This window comes from Pseudorca crassidens, chromosome 4, assembly GCF_039906515.1.
Source record: "Pseudorca crassidens isolate mPseCra1 chromosome 4, mPseCra1.hap1, whole genome shotgun sequence".
Classification (NCBI taxonomy): Eukaryota; Metazoa; Chordata; class Mammalia; order Artiodactyla; family Delphinidae; genus Pseudorca; species Pseudorca crassidens.
The window spans coordinates 79947371-79962107 of record NC_090299.1 but is presented as its reverse complement, the minus strand read 5'-3'; the positions used below and the strand labels follow the sequence as shown (position 1 = coordinate 79962107).

At 41.0% G+C, this 14737-nt stretch overlaps 1 protein-coding gene across 22 annotated transcripts in view; it reads right to left on the bottom strand.

Annotated features, from left to right (window-relative positions):
- Positions 1-14526, bottom strand: part of ADGRL3 (adhesion G protein-coupled receptor L3) — an 874612-nt gene extending 860086 nt beyond the window's left edge. For 10 of the 22 annotated variants that reach the window (XM_067736135.1, XM_067736141.1, XM_067736138.1 and 7 more), the window contains exon 1: positions 13120-14523. The gene's annotated coding sequence lies outside the window, so the exon portion shown is untranslated. Of the gene's footprint in view, positions 1-13119 lie in introns of all 22 variants that reach the window. The other 12 variants (XM_067736142.1, XM_067736145.1, XM_067736149.1 and 9 more) reach the window with 3 other exon arrangements.
- Positions 14527-14737: the final 211 nt, after the last annotated feature.

Here is a 14737-nt window from a genome sequence, read left to right as displayed (position 1 = left end):
TACATTCCTTAACATTTTTAAAGAATGTAAAATATCTTCATCATATCACTTTCTTTTTAAACCTTCACAAAAAAGAATGTCTAACCTATTTTATTTGTTTAAATACGCTAATACCACATGCAATAGCTTAACTCTTTAAGGAGAATGTAATGTGAAAATTCTTATAAAATCAACTACCTTAACAGGTAAGTTTTTTGAAAGATTAACTTGTAAATGAAGGTATTCTGTTCTAATAAACTTTATTCATATTATTTTATCTCATGGTTGTTTTAGAGAGAAAGAACACCCAGCCCTATCCCCTACTTACGATGAAACAGACCTAGAAAAGTTATATGAGTATGTGATACAGCTACGCAGAGACGATGTCTGAAATCAGAAATGAGAATTCTCAAGTGCAAGGCTGAGAAATCCCTTGATAAAACGCAGCATATGTTATAAACCAGCCATGTCACTTTGGGCAAGTCAGTTCAATTCTTGACAAGTAACTTTATAAAAAATTTTTTACTGTGGTTAAGAAGCTTTAACATGAGATCTACCCTCTTAACAGATTTTTAAGTGGACAATCTATTATTAACTATAGGCACAATGTATTCAGCAGAGCTCTAAAACTTACTCATCTTGCATAACTGAAACTTTATACCCACTGATTAGCAAATGGGGAGTTGCTAATCAACAGTTTTTTTTTTTTTTTTTTTTTTGAGGAAACAAAGTGTGCACGAGTGTGCCTTTTAGGATTCCTTCTATGCCTTTATTATTCCACATGCAGGTGCAGGGCAATTTTCAATGGCACTTGAATTTATCCTGCACTAGTAACTTCAAAAACGGCTTTCATGTTCAATTGTTTCTTCTAGGTCCACAAAGCCCATTCAAGCAGTTATACATTCATTATTAACCTAGCATTAAACTCGGTCCCATAAATATGTTCTGGTGCAGATTTAAAGAAAATATAGAAAGTGAAGTAAGAACTGGTCTCCAACTTGACTGTTAGAAGTGTACCTTAAATATATGTCTTTATGATTGGAAGCAGAAATCACAAAGACGCTATTTAAATTAGAACAGTTAGTCCCTCTGACCAAAGAATGAACTAATGAAATTAAATTCAGTAGATATTGGCATTATTGTAAAAATGATAAAAATTTGCATTGCATACCTACTGTTTTCCTCTTCCATTTGACTTAAGTGCTACCAAACACATTTTTTGTACCTCACTCTTATTCCTATGGACAGATCTCTAACTGAACTTAAACCTAACTTCATGTTTACTAATTATGAGCCATACTATTCTCTTTAGTTACTTTATTTACTGATCTCATTCTCCTTTTATAGACAACCTTCAATTACTATAAATGTGTTTACTGACAATTTACTCCTCTTTTCATCCTTAAATTTTAGAATAGCCCAAATCAAGCCCACCAATTTTCTTTTTCCATGAGAGGTTTGGTACAGAAGAGCCTTGTTAAAGTGATGTTTTTAGATGAACTTAAGAGATAGGTCCATTCAAAGCAGAGAACAAAACTAAGAAAGTTTATGGAGACATAAAGTGGATGGTGGACTTCTTAATTCTTCATAATTAGATTCACTGTATGGTTTTGTTTTAATATTATGTTAAATTCAAAGATATTAGGCACAGTCCTATTTAAATGTTAATAGCCAATAAATTTCAGTTTTTTAATTACTGACTACAGTATTTTACTGACCTCAACTTTGATACATTGATATAAATGAGAGTTAGTAATTCTTAAGAATTACCAAACAATTGGTAAATTACTAACTTTATAAATAATGAAGAGTTAATAACTACTAACTACACAACTGACAGTTAACAATTCTTAAAAATTTCCCAAAAAGAAGACCAGTTATGCACAGAGGACAATGATGCATGTGGATCACTGAAACCAGGTGGTAAAAGTCAAACAGTCGGACTTCCCTGGTGGCGCAGTGGTTGGGAGTCCGCCTGCCGATGCGGGGGACATGGGTTCGTGTCCCGGTCCGGGAGGATCCCACATGTCGCGGAGCGGCTGGGCCCATGAGCCCTGGCCGCTGAGTCTGCGCGTCCGGAGCCTGTGCTCCGCAGCGGGAGAGGCTGCAGCAGTGAGAGGCCCGCGTACCGCAAAAAAAAAAAACCAGTCATTATTTACTCTTTGTCCTAATAATTATACTTCAAGAAATCTGTGCTACAAAAATCATCAGAGAATAGGCCAAGCTTTATGTTATTTATCCTTGCAAAATATAACAACCCACATGAATAAGAAACTGTTTGAATACATCATAGTGTGTCCACACTATGAAATATTTTACAACATTAAAAATGATGCTCTCAAAAAATTAATGGCATTGGGAAATTGGAGAGAATTATACAAACTCTCTATATATTTAATATATTTCAACCTCAATTCTACGAAAACAAACACACATACACACGTAAAATGGTAATACATGGATAATCAAGCTAAAAATATGTGTGACATAACCTCTGTGAATATGGCAATGTACCATTATATTATGATATACTGGTTGATTTCTGTTTTGAGTTTACATATCTCCATATTTCACAAGTATTCAGCACGAGCATACTATACCATATCAGAAAAAAAAACTTTTTAATATGTGATCATTGAGAATGTAGAATAAGTTATATTGAGAAGAATGAATAGGAATCAAAATTCAGCTATTACTGGCACCCAAGTAGAATCAAAAGAGCATACATAAATGATATACATTGGGATTGTGGCACAAATCCCAGAATAACATCTACCAAGCTAAGAGACAGCAGCAGAAAAGGAAGTAACTCAGCAAGATTACTAAAACAAAGCAGATGGCCTAGTACACCATCCTCTGACAGTAACTATGAGTCCTTCACACAGATAGTTCATTCATTTATAATAACGCAGGTTAATTTCTCATTTATAAATCTAGTGCTTTCTTTCATACACCATTACTTTTTTGTTGTTGCTCTATCTCAACCCCTATATTCAAGCAAGAAAACATACATACACACTACTGCAATTTCACCATCATCCATTATTCAGTACGGGTCTCATTGAATAAACGTCTGCTCAAAGGCTCTAGGCAAATTTCATTTCTGAACACTACTGTCTGCAGCCCAACAGGCTATTTCACCAAGATAAGATCACACGTTTAATCAAATGCACCGAAAAAAGAAATACTCCCAACGTTCACTTAGTAATGTCAGATCATAAAATGTTGACAGCCTACTAATTTTTAGGGCTCTTTCTTTTTCAAGGAATTGCAACAATAAGGAAGGTTTCTATTAACCTTTAAAAATACTCCCAGATTATCTGACGTTACTATTCACATTGAGTTGGTAATTTAAAATGAAAACTCAACACAACTTTCTGTGGTGAATAAAGAAAAAATAAAAAACAATAAATTTAAGAGGTTTCCCAACTTATACAAATGATAGCTCTAAAGCACCTTTTAACTTCAGCTGGTCAAGTGACAGCATTAAACACTACGCAGACTCTAGTTTTTGTAATAATGGATCCAAATTAGATGTCTGTCATTTCAATAACGTTATTAGTGGATAGGATGAAGTATATTTTCATTGGACTCTTTAGTTAGTAAAGTTATCCATACTCAATTATTTGAAATATCCTACATGATGTACTTTTGAACATTCTGCCTCTAAACATAAGGTTTACTTGAATAAACATATATTCCTATCAGTAGCATGACATAATGAGTACACTAGCAAGTGTAAAATAATTAGATGTCTTAAACAGATGGATGAATTCATATCTGTAAATCCATTTTTTCTGCTTTTACTTCTATTTGCATTTATTTTATGCTGTATTCATTTCCATGCCATAAGTTTTTGTTTCTTCAGTTTCTTCTGGGATAGCTTTTTCTTCTGTGAAACCTCCACTTCTGGTTAAGGAACAATTTGTTCCTTTTCAGTAAGGACCATCTTAATGTGGCTAGTGGAGCTCATACATAAGTTAACTCAACCATGAGTTCCATGCCCAGTGACACATCTTGGGGGATTTTTCACCTGGAGGTACTCAATGCTTAAATAATCTACACTTAAACCTGTAAGATCAGCATTTTAAAGCAAGAGTAGCAAAAATTCAGCACTCTAAGTACTGTCTCCAGTGTCCCCTGTTCAGCATTGTACGATGGCAACTCCACCATCGAAAGATGGAATGGCATACATTATTTATGTAAATGACATCTTTCGGATATTTGATGGCTTTTCAGACATGCATAGCTTTGACAAGTTGGGCAGTTTCACAGATGTTCTTGAATCTAAAAATCTGAATCCCTTGATTTGCATGTTTTTGTTGGGTTTTCTGGGTCAAGTAAGCAGGAAACCATTTTCCACGATCACTTTGGCTGCTTAAAGGAAAAGGGTACACCCATTTTTAATGGCTTTCCTAACCAATTCTCCTAATGCTTGATCTGTCTGAGTTAACAAAGGATCACTGTAGTGGACATTCAGGTTTTATCAGCCCCTCTACTTTGTTCTGTAGACATGAACCCTCTCTTAATTGAGCCTTCCCTTCTTCAAGCTATTAGTGCATCCACCTAGGAACTGCAATATCCTTATTGACTCTAGTAAGCTGGTGATAGTAGATTGATCTAAAGCTGGGTACCTAATTCAGACTGCGGTGAAAGGTTAAGAATCCAGTAGGCAGAGAGAAGGAAAAGTGGTAGTCTGCATAGGAGCATGCAACTGGAACAGAATCCTGGTGATATTCAAGGTGCTAATATTTTCTAATTTTTTCTAAACCTCCATCCTTCCCCGAGATTCTTTAGGTGAGAAACACAATAACCTCCCAATAAATTAATCATTATGGCCTAAAGCTAGTTGGAGGTGTCTGCAACTAAAAGAAAAATAATGAATACACCCATTCTGCTAAATCTTTTAAGTTGAATTTAAGTCCATATGACAAATGATATGTTATCATAAAATATGCTGCATTTTGGAACACTGCAAAATAATATTTAACTGTCATACATAAAAACTATTGAAAATTAAAGTAAAATTTAATTAAACATGCCTAAAATTTTTTAAATGATGGTATTTTATTTTAAAAGAAAATGTATGCCTAAGTTTTTCTTTCGAAGTCAACTATAGTTAATAATATGATTAAAACTCAACAGACAAATCTGACTGAACAGTTAACGCCAATATAAAGAAGAACGTCTACAGATATAGACACGCCTCATGTTAACACAAAACTATTTCTCAATAGACTCTTTGTCCACTCCTTGAAGTCATGATCAGTATTCTGAATCAAGGTTCAAACGGCAACCATCAGCCACTGACAAATCAAGAACACTGAAAATATGAAAAAAACAAAAGACAGAAATGTAAACCAGTTGAGCCCCTCTGTTCTGGCCAGAAATAAAATCTCATACAAAAAGATGACCATCCTCCAGGACCATTCCCTCTTATCTAAAGTATTTGGAAGAGCTCTGAGGAAAGGAAAAGGGGAAAAAAAAACCCAAACCAAATGAAAACAAAACAGGAGACTGTTGAAAAACCTCTCACAGGGTCAGCTGTCAATGGAATGCATTTTAGTATTCAGGTTACCCACCCATGCAGAACATCAAAAACTGGGCTTGAGTCTCTCCCCTATTCTCACAATCTCAGGCTACTGTGGAGCCACTGGGGCTGTCTTGAATAGTAACACACTTCGCCTCTGCAGGATGCATAAACACCAACACAACCTGATCAAACAGAAGGGGGTATCTTTCTACTTGGCTTTCATTTTCTTGAGTCATACTTTAAAACACTTAAGCCTGGTACAATTTAGCAAGTCAGACGTCCAACATGCAGCTAATTTTTTCATTCATTCTTACCACCAACCATGTTGTACTTTTTCCATTTTAACATAAACGATGAATGATTCAATGGAAGAGTCACAGATTTACTAACTTCTCTTATTGGCACCTGTCATTGAAATACAGACATTCATTCTAAAACATGGACTTATTTATGACCCTTTCCATACTTGTAGTCTTGAAAATAATTGGGGGTTCTGAATTTTAAGGGTTCATCTGCATTTATAGCAATCTTATGAGAACTAAACTTTGGGATTATAAATCCTTTAAAAGTATGGGAAATCCTTAAATCTTGGAAGTTTATGATCATTTAGTTACAACACTGTAGAATATTCTGATGCAGTTAAAGCTTAAAGAGCTGCTGACGCCACAGGAAAAGATGATCAGGAGTTTAATTTAAAATGTCTTAAGTTAAACTGCTACTTTCATTTTATACCTGATTTAAAGTCAATCGTCAGACACAGCACTTGGTGGCTGTCAAAAATATTTTCCTGTCAGGATTATGATTCTGTGGGGAGCATTAGTAGCAGAGCATAATGTTTTACGATTATGAAGAAGAACTGAGAAATAGGTACTTAACAAAAGGATAAAAAAGGAGAGAGGAAAAGAATATGGAAAAGACAAAAATACACGTAAAACCTTTCTCAACTGCTTAAGAAAATGCTATTGATTTTCCTAGCTCATCAAGAATTCTTCAATTAAAAAAAATGATATTTGATTTAGCTAAGTTTTCTTAATACCGGTAGTTAAGGACATTTCTAATAATACTCTGACTAATAATAATAGTTACCATTTATTAAATGCTCACTCTTATCAGGTACTTTTCTATTCACTTCCTATTCCTCACGCCAAACCAGCAATGCAGATTTTATTACCTTTATCTCACAAAGAGAGATGAAACAGCTATAAAGTTGTGGCATTGGGACTGTATTCAAGTGTCTCTCATTCCAAAGGCCATTTCTGAGCAGTTCCTAATCAGGGACAGTGCCCAGCTATGCCCATCTAAGGAGTATAGCATAGTTTCTGCAGCACTAAGTCAGGATTAGCCAACAAGCTGGAGAAGATTAGTGCTACAGTACTAATTTCAGAGTGGTCGGCTTAAGTCAGAAATTAAACTAGCCATGAAATATATCCAAATATATACACATAATTTATAAATATCTCTATAAAGTTTTCAAATAGATGTCAAAGTGCCATTCAGAAGTATAATATTACAGGTCATCTTTAAACTTCAGCAACTACTAAAACTAATCTCTATGTAGGGCTTCTGTTACTCATTAGGCATATCACCACTCACAAACAATCAGAACTGCAGTGTATAATTACCCCAAGGATGCTTTTCACTGAAAATGGCCTGTTGTGATGCTTAGATAGTGATTAACAGACTAAGAGTGTGGTGAGTCGTCTTGATATCACTTCAGAAAAGTGATTTCCTCCCTAATAATTCCCAAGATACATAAATATTCAATTAGGGTCTTTGAAATCTCGTTTTAATTGGACATTCATACTCTACCAAATTTCAAACTTGGCCCAAACTAAGGTGTTTTATTAATTCTTACAATACCAAAAAACCCACAAAAATCCCAGTAAATCTTCAAAAGTTTTCAAATAGAAGGGTAAAATAAAGCCAAGATTATCTTTCATATGAAATTTTCAAATTTAATAGCATTTTAAGACATGCTCTAAAGCAAAGAGCTCAAACAACTGCATATCTGAATCACATAATCACATGGGGAATTGACTAAAGTTTCGTGGGACCCTCATGAGACCTAGTAAATAATAATAATGATAGTAGCAAATAGTTACAATCGTATTATGTGCCTGGAACTGTTGTAAACACTTGGCATACATTTTTCAATTAACTTTTCACAGCAAACTGTGAATTAGGTATAGTTGTCATACCCATTAAAACATACCAGGAAATTGAGGCACAGAGAGAGTATCCAGCATCTTGTCAAAAATCAAATAATTTATCAAACCTTGGCAAACACACCACAGAGTCCCTTCTCGTCACCACCACACCATTCTGCCTCTCCAGATAGCAGAATATCAAGACCTGGGGCCTAGATTTAAAATTTTCCCAGTAGCTCCTTTGCCACTGCCAGCAGGTCAGGCTAGAGACCTGCAGCCTTAAAGTTTCCGTTTCACTAACTGGGGACTAAAAACAAGCTTTTCTACATTTGGAAGAGAAAAATGAAAATGTCAAATAATTAATAAAATACCCATATGGCTTGTGTTTTTTAAAACTTGAACAATCTACTTGTTTTCTCATCCTAGATGGCTCTTTATATGGTCCAATGGGGTGAACTTCTGAGTACAAGGAAGCAGATCTTGAAAAGTTAACTTCAGCGGTTCTCAAATTCTCTGATTCCAGGACCCTTTTACACGCTTAAAAATTGATGACCTAAAGTAACTGTTGATTATGTTGGTTTAACTATCAATATTTATATATATATTACTAGTTAAACTGGTTAAATTTTAAAACACAAGAATACACCAGCACACATGCCATAGGCCAGCAAAGCAATGATGTCATTACATATCATGAACCTTCTAGAAAACTCTACTGTACATTTGTTAAAGTATGAGATTGAAAGGTAAAATGCATCTTAGCATTATTATGAAAATGTTTTCTTCTAATAGATCCTCTGAAAGGGTCTCAAAGAACCACAGATTTCCCCAGAATACACCTTGAAAAGAGAGGATTGTCTGCTCTACAAAATAACTGACATAGAAGTCTACCAGATAGCAGTATTCAGTTGGTTGATTTAATTTTCTATCCCAGAGATAATGTTCACAATAATTAGGACTACCACCAACAGTATTCCATTTAAGTTCTTGAATAATATGGATCAAATGTTAACAGTTTCTAATATGTATATGTAATCACTCTTATGAAGAAATTCATTAACATTAAACTAAATTCTTGTCTTAAGTGTCAATAAGACATTAGTAAGACATAAATTAATAAGATCTATAGAATCTGTTATGATCAAATACAGGAAGAACTCTCCCCTTTCATCTACTCCTTAAAACAAATGGAGAATTTCAATGAATTCAGAGTAGGACAGCTAATTTTTTATATATATTTTGTATTTGTGAGTGCATGAGCACACTTAACAATTCTAAGAAAAATATTACACCTGGTTACTTTATGCAGTAGAAGAGTTAATTTTATTGGGCCACATAGACACTCAGACCAGGGTAATGACATTAAAAGATTTGGGGAAAACTATACATCTTTGGGCTCACAGATGCTATTTACAGGCATGCTCACACTACTCTCTCAAAGTGACCAATAAACATCAATATCAAAATCACAACCAATGAAAAATCTGGATTTTTCTCCTCACTGATCAACAACTCCCTAATGACACACACACACACACACACACACATACTCACACACACACAGTCAAGAAAGGAAAAATGTCAGGAGGCCCTTACTCATATTTGAATGTTTTAGTTTATATTTTACTATAAAATTGGGTATTCTATAAGGGAATTCATTTGCATAAAAGAAAAAGACATAAATGTAATAGTAATCTAAGCATAAATATGTCCTTGAAGGCAAACAAATGCCAAATTACAATACAGCCTCTGTCTTTAGGGTTCCTCCCTATGTGAGCAACTGCATATTTTGAATGTAATGCAAATCTAAGAAATCAAAGGGAAAATAGTCATTTGCAAAACTTAAGGAAAGATCATCTCCCTCTAATTCCAACTGCTCTAGCCGTTCACACCATGCTAAATTAAGGCTGTATAACATCTCTCAAAATCACTTTGTTTTTAAATACACAATCAGTTTTCCTCGCTGATTTCTGGGCAAAACTGCCCCGCTTCTAATAGTAACTGTCACTCCTACTTGGCAGCTCTTTTCAAAGAGAGTTTCATCCAGCAGTTGAAGCAGCCTAAATGAAATCTGAAAAACAATTCAGTTTAGCATTATATTATTTGACTGACTTCAATTCTTTTGATTTGATAAACTTTTTTTTTTAATCTTCTATTTAGGATTAACTTGGCTATAACTCACCAAGGAATCTAAAGGACAACAAGTCCATAAAAATTTTGCCTTTCCTAACTACTAGAAACAATGTCAGGCACAGTAGCCGGAGCCAGTAAGTCTCATACCCACTATTATTCCCCATGGAAAGAAATGTTTAAATCTCCAAAATGCAAGAAGATTATCATTAAGAAAATCATTTCTAAAATACCTTCCATTCATATTTTCATGGAGGGCTCTCAATCTGAAGGATAATCACACCAAGCAACTTAAAATGAGACATCAAAAGCATTTACCCATCAAGCAAATCACATGCTTCAGGCCAGGGATGCCCGGAGCAACCTAACATATCTATCTAAAAAATGTGAATAGTTCACATAAACCTTTATACTAATCATTCCCCCTACCCTGAGTTTATAGAAATAGTCTAGTCAACCATAGACACCAATGAAGCAGGTTATTGAATATTTAGTTATGAAGAAGTGCTAGGGAATGGCATTCAGGCACTTCTGACACATTCACCTTCAGCTAAAGACAGCACACAATACACTGACAGACACAGTTCTAATGACATCAGGACCTGTGGAATGTATGACTGCTAAGAAACACATGCTGCTAGGAAACAAAGAACAGATCTGATCAAATCTCCTAACATAAGGGCTCCGAAAAACACTGTGATTAGATCTTCTAAAATGAGAGGACAAGTATTCTTTAATCTTAAGAAATATTTGCAAGTGCAAAGGCTTTAACACATACTCTCTAGGAAGGAAAGAAATATATGAAGCTAGAATCTCATGGATGAAATCACAATTCCCTAAGCTTGCATTAAGACAACTGCCACCAGCACTACCCCATAAAAATATAACTTAATCAAGATCAGGCATCACTGATTCAGTATTCCTTTTTGGCGGGGGGAGGGGGGCAACCTAAGCTTTTTCAAGAAGTCAAGATTCTAAAATTGAAAGAAATGTGGAAATCATGGTACCCAGAAAAAAAGTACCCTTTCACATTTACAGTGCTATACTTTTTTCAACAAAATAGAACATAGCCATTTGCAACAAACACAAAAGCAGTCAGAGCTAATCTACAACTAAGCAATTTAATGTCTTTTCAATAACTGAAAAGTGTTGAGCTTTCCAACTTTTTAAAACTGTTTGTCTTTGTACATTTTTAACCCTTGGACACACACACACAAAAAAAAAGATTGGGTGAAACAAAGGTGAAGATATTTCAATGCAAGTATTCTTTTAACTCCTAGACAAACGTCTGGAAACCTCTTTTGATGATACTATAAAAGAACTGACAATTCTGTCTAATCCACATACAGACAAATTGGGCACCAGAACTCCAGGTCATTTAGTACCATTACAGATTGAAAAATATACCAAGGAAATCTAGCTAAATTCTGTTTAATCTCACAGGGAAATAAAGTACATTCTCCAAATGAAAAATTACTGAAGAACTATTTCTTTGTAGATTCTGCAATGACATTCTTTAACTAGTGTTGATAACCTATATGACCCTAAATTAGCAGATTGCCTATTTACTTCAGAGCAAAACACAGAAGGCAATTTTTCCTGCCTGCCAGAGTCTATGCGTCTCCTCGTTTCCCCAGCAGCTGGCTGGAAGGATGTAAAATCAGAGGGGCAAGAAGGCTTATACTTCCTAATGAGTAATCTACCCAGGAAAGTAAACACAAGACACCACCAGGTTGGGCTCTAAAGGAGACTGTGGCAGGGCTGCTTACACCGTTGTTTACAATGTACTCTACCGCAGGCAAGATCACACACAGGCACAGGGAGGAGATACCCAGAGGTGGCTCGCACACCTCGAGTTCGCCCAATTGCTGTGATTCCTCTGGCCATAAATAAAACAGCGCACGTTCGTATCTGAAAGTGGCCAGAGAATTCCGGGGACCAGGGGTTATGCTGGCTTGACTTGGTTATTTCAATCTGCCCGAAAGACGACTATTCTATTCCTTGGTCCTCATCAGGGCCAAACTGGGGGTGCCCTGCGCGCTGCACCAGAGACTCTCAGGCGCTGCACGCATCTCTCAGGGGTGCTCAGTAGGGGAGAAGGGACACAGTGAGGCTTCTTCGCAACCCCTATCGGCCCTCGCGGCCTCCTCAAACCAGATTTTCCAGTTAAGCGGATCCCAGGCGATTTCGATAAGCAAGCTCAGCTCAAGTAGCATCAGCTCTGCCATCCCCGCAAATATCGCCAGGCCAACCCCGGAGCGCACGAACGCGCACACAGATAGGCACACGCCGACCCTGCTGCCAATTAACCCTGGTAGCGGAGGTTCCCCCCACCCCACCCCACATACACACCCACCCACCTATATTGCTAGGGGCCTGGCACGTTTAGCCCTTGAGCTCCAATGTGGGACCATCGGCGGGGGCGCGGCGGCACCGACGCTCCGCTGCAGCCCAGAGCCTTCCCTTCACTGGTGAGAAGATGCGGGGCACCTGCCCTCCTACCTGTAACCCAGCCGACCGCCGCCACCAATGCTCTGCCCACCCCGCCCCGGCGCCCCGGCCACCCCGATTCGTGCAACACCGCCCCCCGCCCCGTGCCCACTCCCAACACCGTGCCGCCCCGGGCCACCCACGAAAGTGGCAGCTTTCTCCAGCCAAAAGCGCTTAACAAAGGCCAAACAAGCAGGTCTAAACCAAACTGCCGTGAAAGGGACACAACGGGCGGGGTACGGGGAAGTAGCGAGGCTCCGCGACTCAGGGGCGCGACCTGGGCAAACGCGGCCACCATGGATGCTCCAGGCAAGCGTCTAGAGAAGATCGCGGCGGACTCACCGCCCCGCAGTCCCCATCACCCCTGAGCCCAGCGCCTCACCCGGTCCCTGTCGGTCCTCCAGCCCTCTCCCGCCTCCAGCGGCACCGGCTCCGGGCCGGTAGAGAGAAGGCGCCCCCTGGTCGGCATTCAGTTCCTACCAGGGGATGACACTGGGGTGAGAGGGGAGGGAAAATTCCCAGGGTGGAAACCGTTCCTATCCCCCAGAGTGTTGAACTGCGAATGCTCCCGGTCAACTCTCCCTTTCATTTCTCTCAACCGCCAAATCGCCCAATAGCTGGAAAAACCTCGAACCCGTACCAACCCCCAGCGCCCACCAGCCATGAGGTTCCCTTCCCGCCCCGCATCACGATCGGATGAGTGTGTGTGCGGGCGAGTGTGTGAGTGGGAGGGTGAGTGTGCGTGAATCCTGCACCCCCTCGGTTGCCTGCCCCGCGGACGCAGATGCCTGCGCCGGGCCAGGGCCACCACTATCAGGAAGTGTGAGAAGAATAAATTACCTTTCGTAACCGCCGGTCCCTGAGATCGTCCCATCAGTTGGTCAACAACCTGCAGCCCGGTGCAGTTTCCACAATCCAGCCATGGAGCTCGGGGCAAAAGACCGAGCGGCCCCAGCGAAGACACCCCCACCGCACGCGTCCAAGAATGATAGCCAAAGCGCAGAGAAGGCAGCAGGAGGGTAGAGACCCCAGCCAAGGAAACAACAAAAAGTCTTTCCTTCCCCCTTTCTTCTGCTACACAGCCATGAAGAAAAGGGAAGGGGGGGGAACAAAATCCAAATGTTTGTCTTCCTTTACGTTTCCTCTCTTCACACACACCAAGGGGGTAAAAACGGAGCAAAGTGGGTGGAGGGTTCAAATGTCTCTTCCAGTCCACAGTTGCACAACTTCGGAGTCAGGCTCTGTCTCCAGCAGCAGCCGAGGGACCCAAGCGGCAGCTATTAACATGCGGCAGTCATAGCTGGGGCTGCTTTTCCTCCCGCTGCCGCTGCCGCTTAAGAAAAGACGCTTCTGGAGAGACCAAAAATGTTCCACCATCCCCCCAGCCGATCTTTATATCCAGTTCTCCCACCCCACCCCCTTTCTTTTTCTTTTTCTTCCTCGTCCTCCCCTTTCCGGCTGAGTGCGGGAGCGAGGGAAAAGGTAGGGGGAGCCGCGAGGGCCAGGGGTGGCTTCTTCTCCGCCAAACCCTCCTCCTCCTCCTCCCGAGGTTGTCTCCCCGCCGAGGGTCTCCTCTCGAGTCCACAACCTGCGCAGAGAGCTGGAGCCAGGGCCACACAAACTCCTTCCCGGGTGCACAGCGGGGACGCGCGGGCGGAGCGGGCGCCGGGCAGCCGAGGGCTGCGTCCCGGGGGCCGCGGAGCCCAGAGCCCGGAGTGTGGCTGATTAGCTCTCCGGCCGGGCCGGGCAGCTGCGAGCATGTGGGAGCTTCATCGCGCGGCCCCGGGCTTCGCGCCGCCGCCGCCTCGTCGGTCCTGTATCTTCTTCGACTCCCCGAGAGCGAGCAGGGCTCTGGCGCTCTCCAGACGCGCACACTCACACACGCGCACACGCGAGCGAGCTCCGGCCAAAGCCAACCGTGCCACCGGCGCGCGCGCACACCCGGAGAAAGAGGACGGAGGCTAAAAGAGAAGAAAGAAAGGGGAGGGGGCGAGTCACAGGCGGCAGCAGCGGCAGCTGCGGGAGCGGAGGCAACGACCAGTACGGGAAAAGCCGGTAGCGGCAGCGGCGGCGCCCACCAGGACCAGCGGCAGCATCTGCATCCCAGCTCCTGGGAACTGGGGCGAGCAGTGCCGGGCGAGCAGACGACCCGGCGACGCGCCGAGAGCCGGTCGGAGCGCGGGCGCGCCGGGGCCGTGCAGCCTGCGTGCGGCGGACGCAGCCGGGGCCCGAGCCGAGGCCAGAATGAGCCGCGGGCGGGCGAGCTCCGAGAGCGCCGAAAGCCGAGGAGGGGGCTTGCGCCGGAGAAAGGGGTGGCGGGAGGCAAAACCCGGATCTGGAATGCGCTCGGGCTCCGCCGCGCGGGCTCCACCTAGCAGCTCGACAAACGCTTGGAGGTGGGAACGAGAGAGCTGCTACAAGAGGCTTTCCTTTCAGGGTTTGTCAAACAAAGGGTACC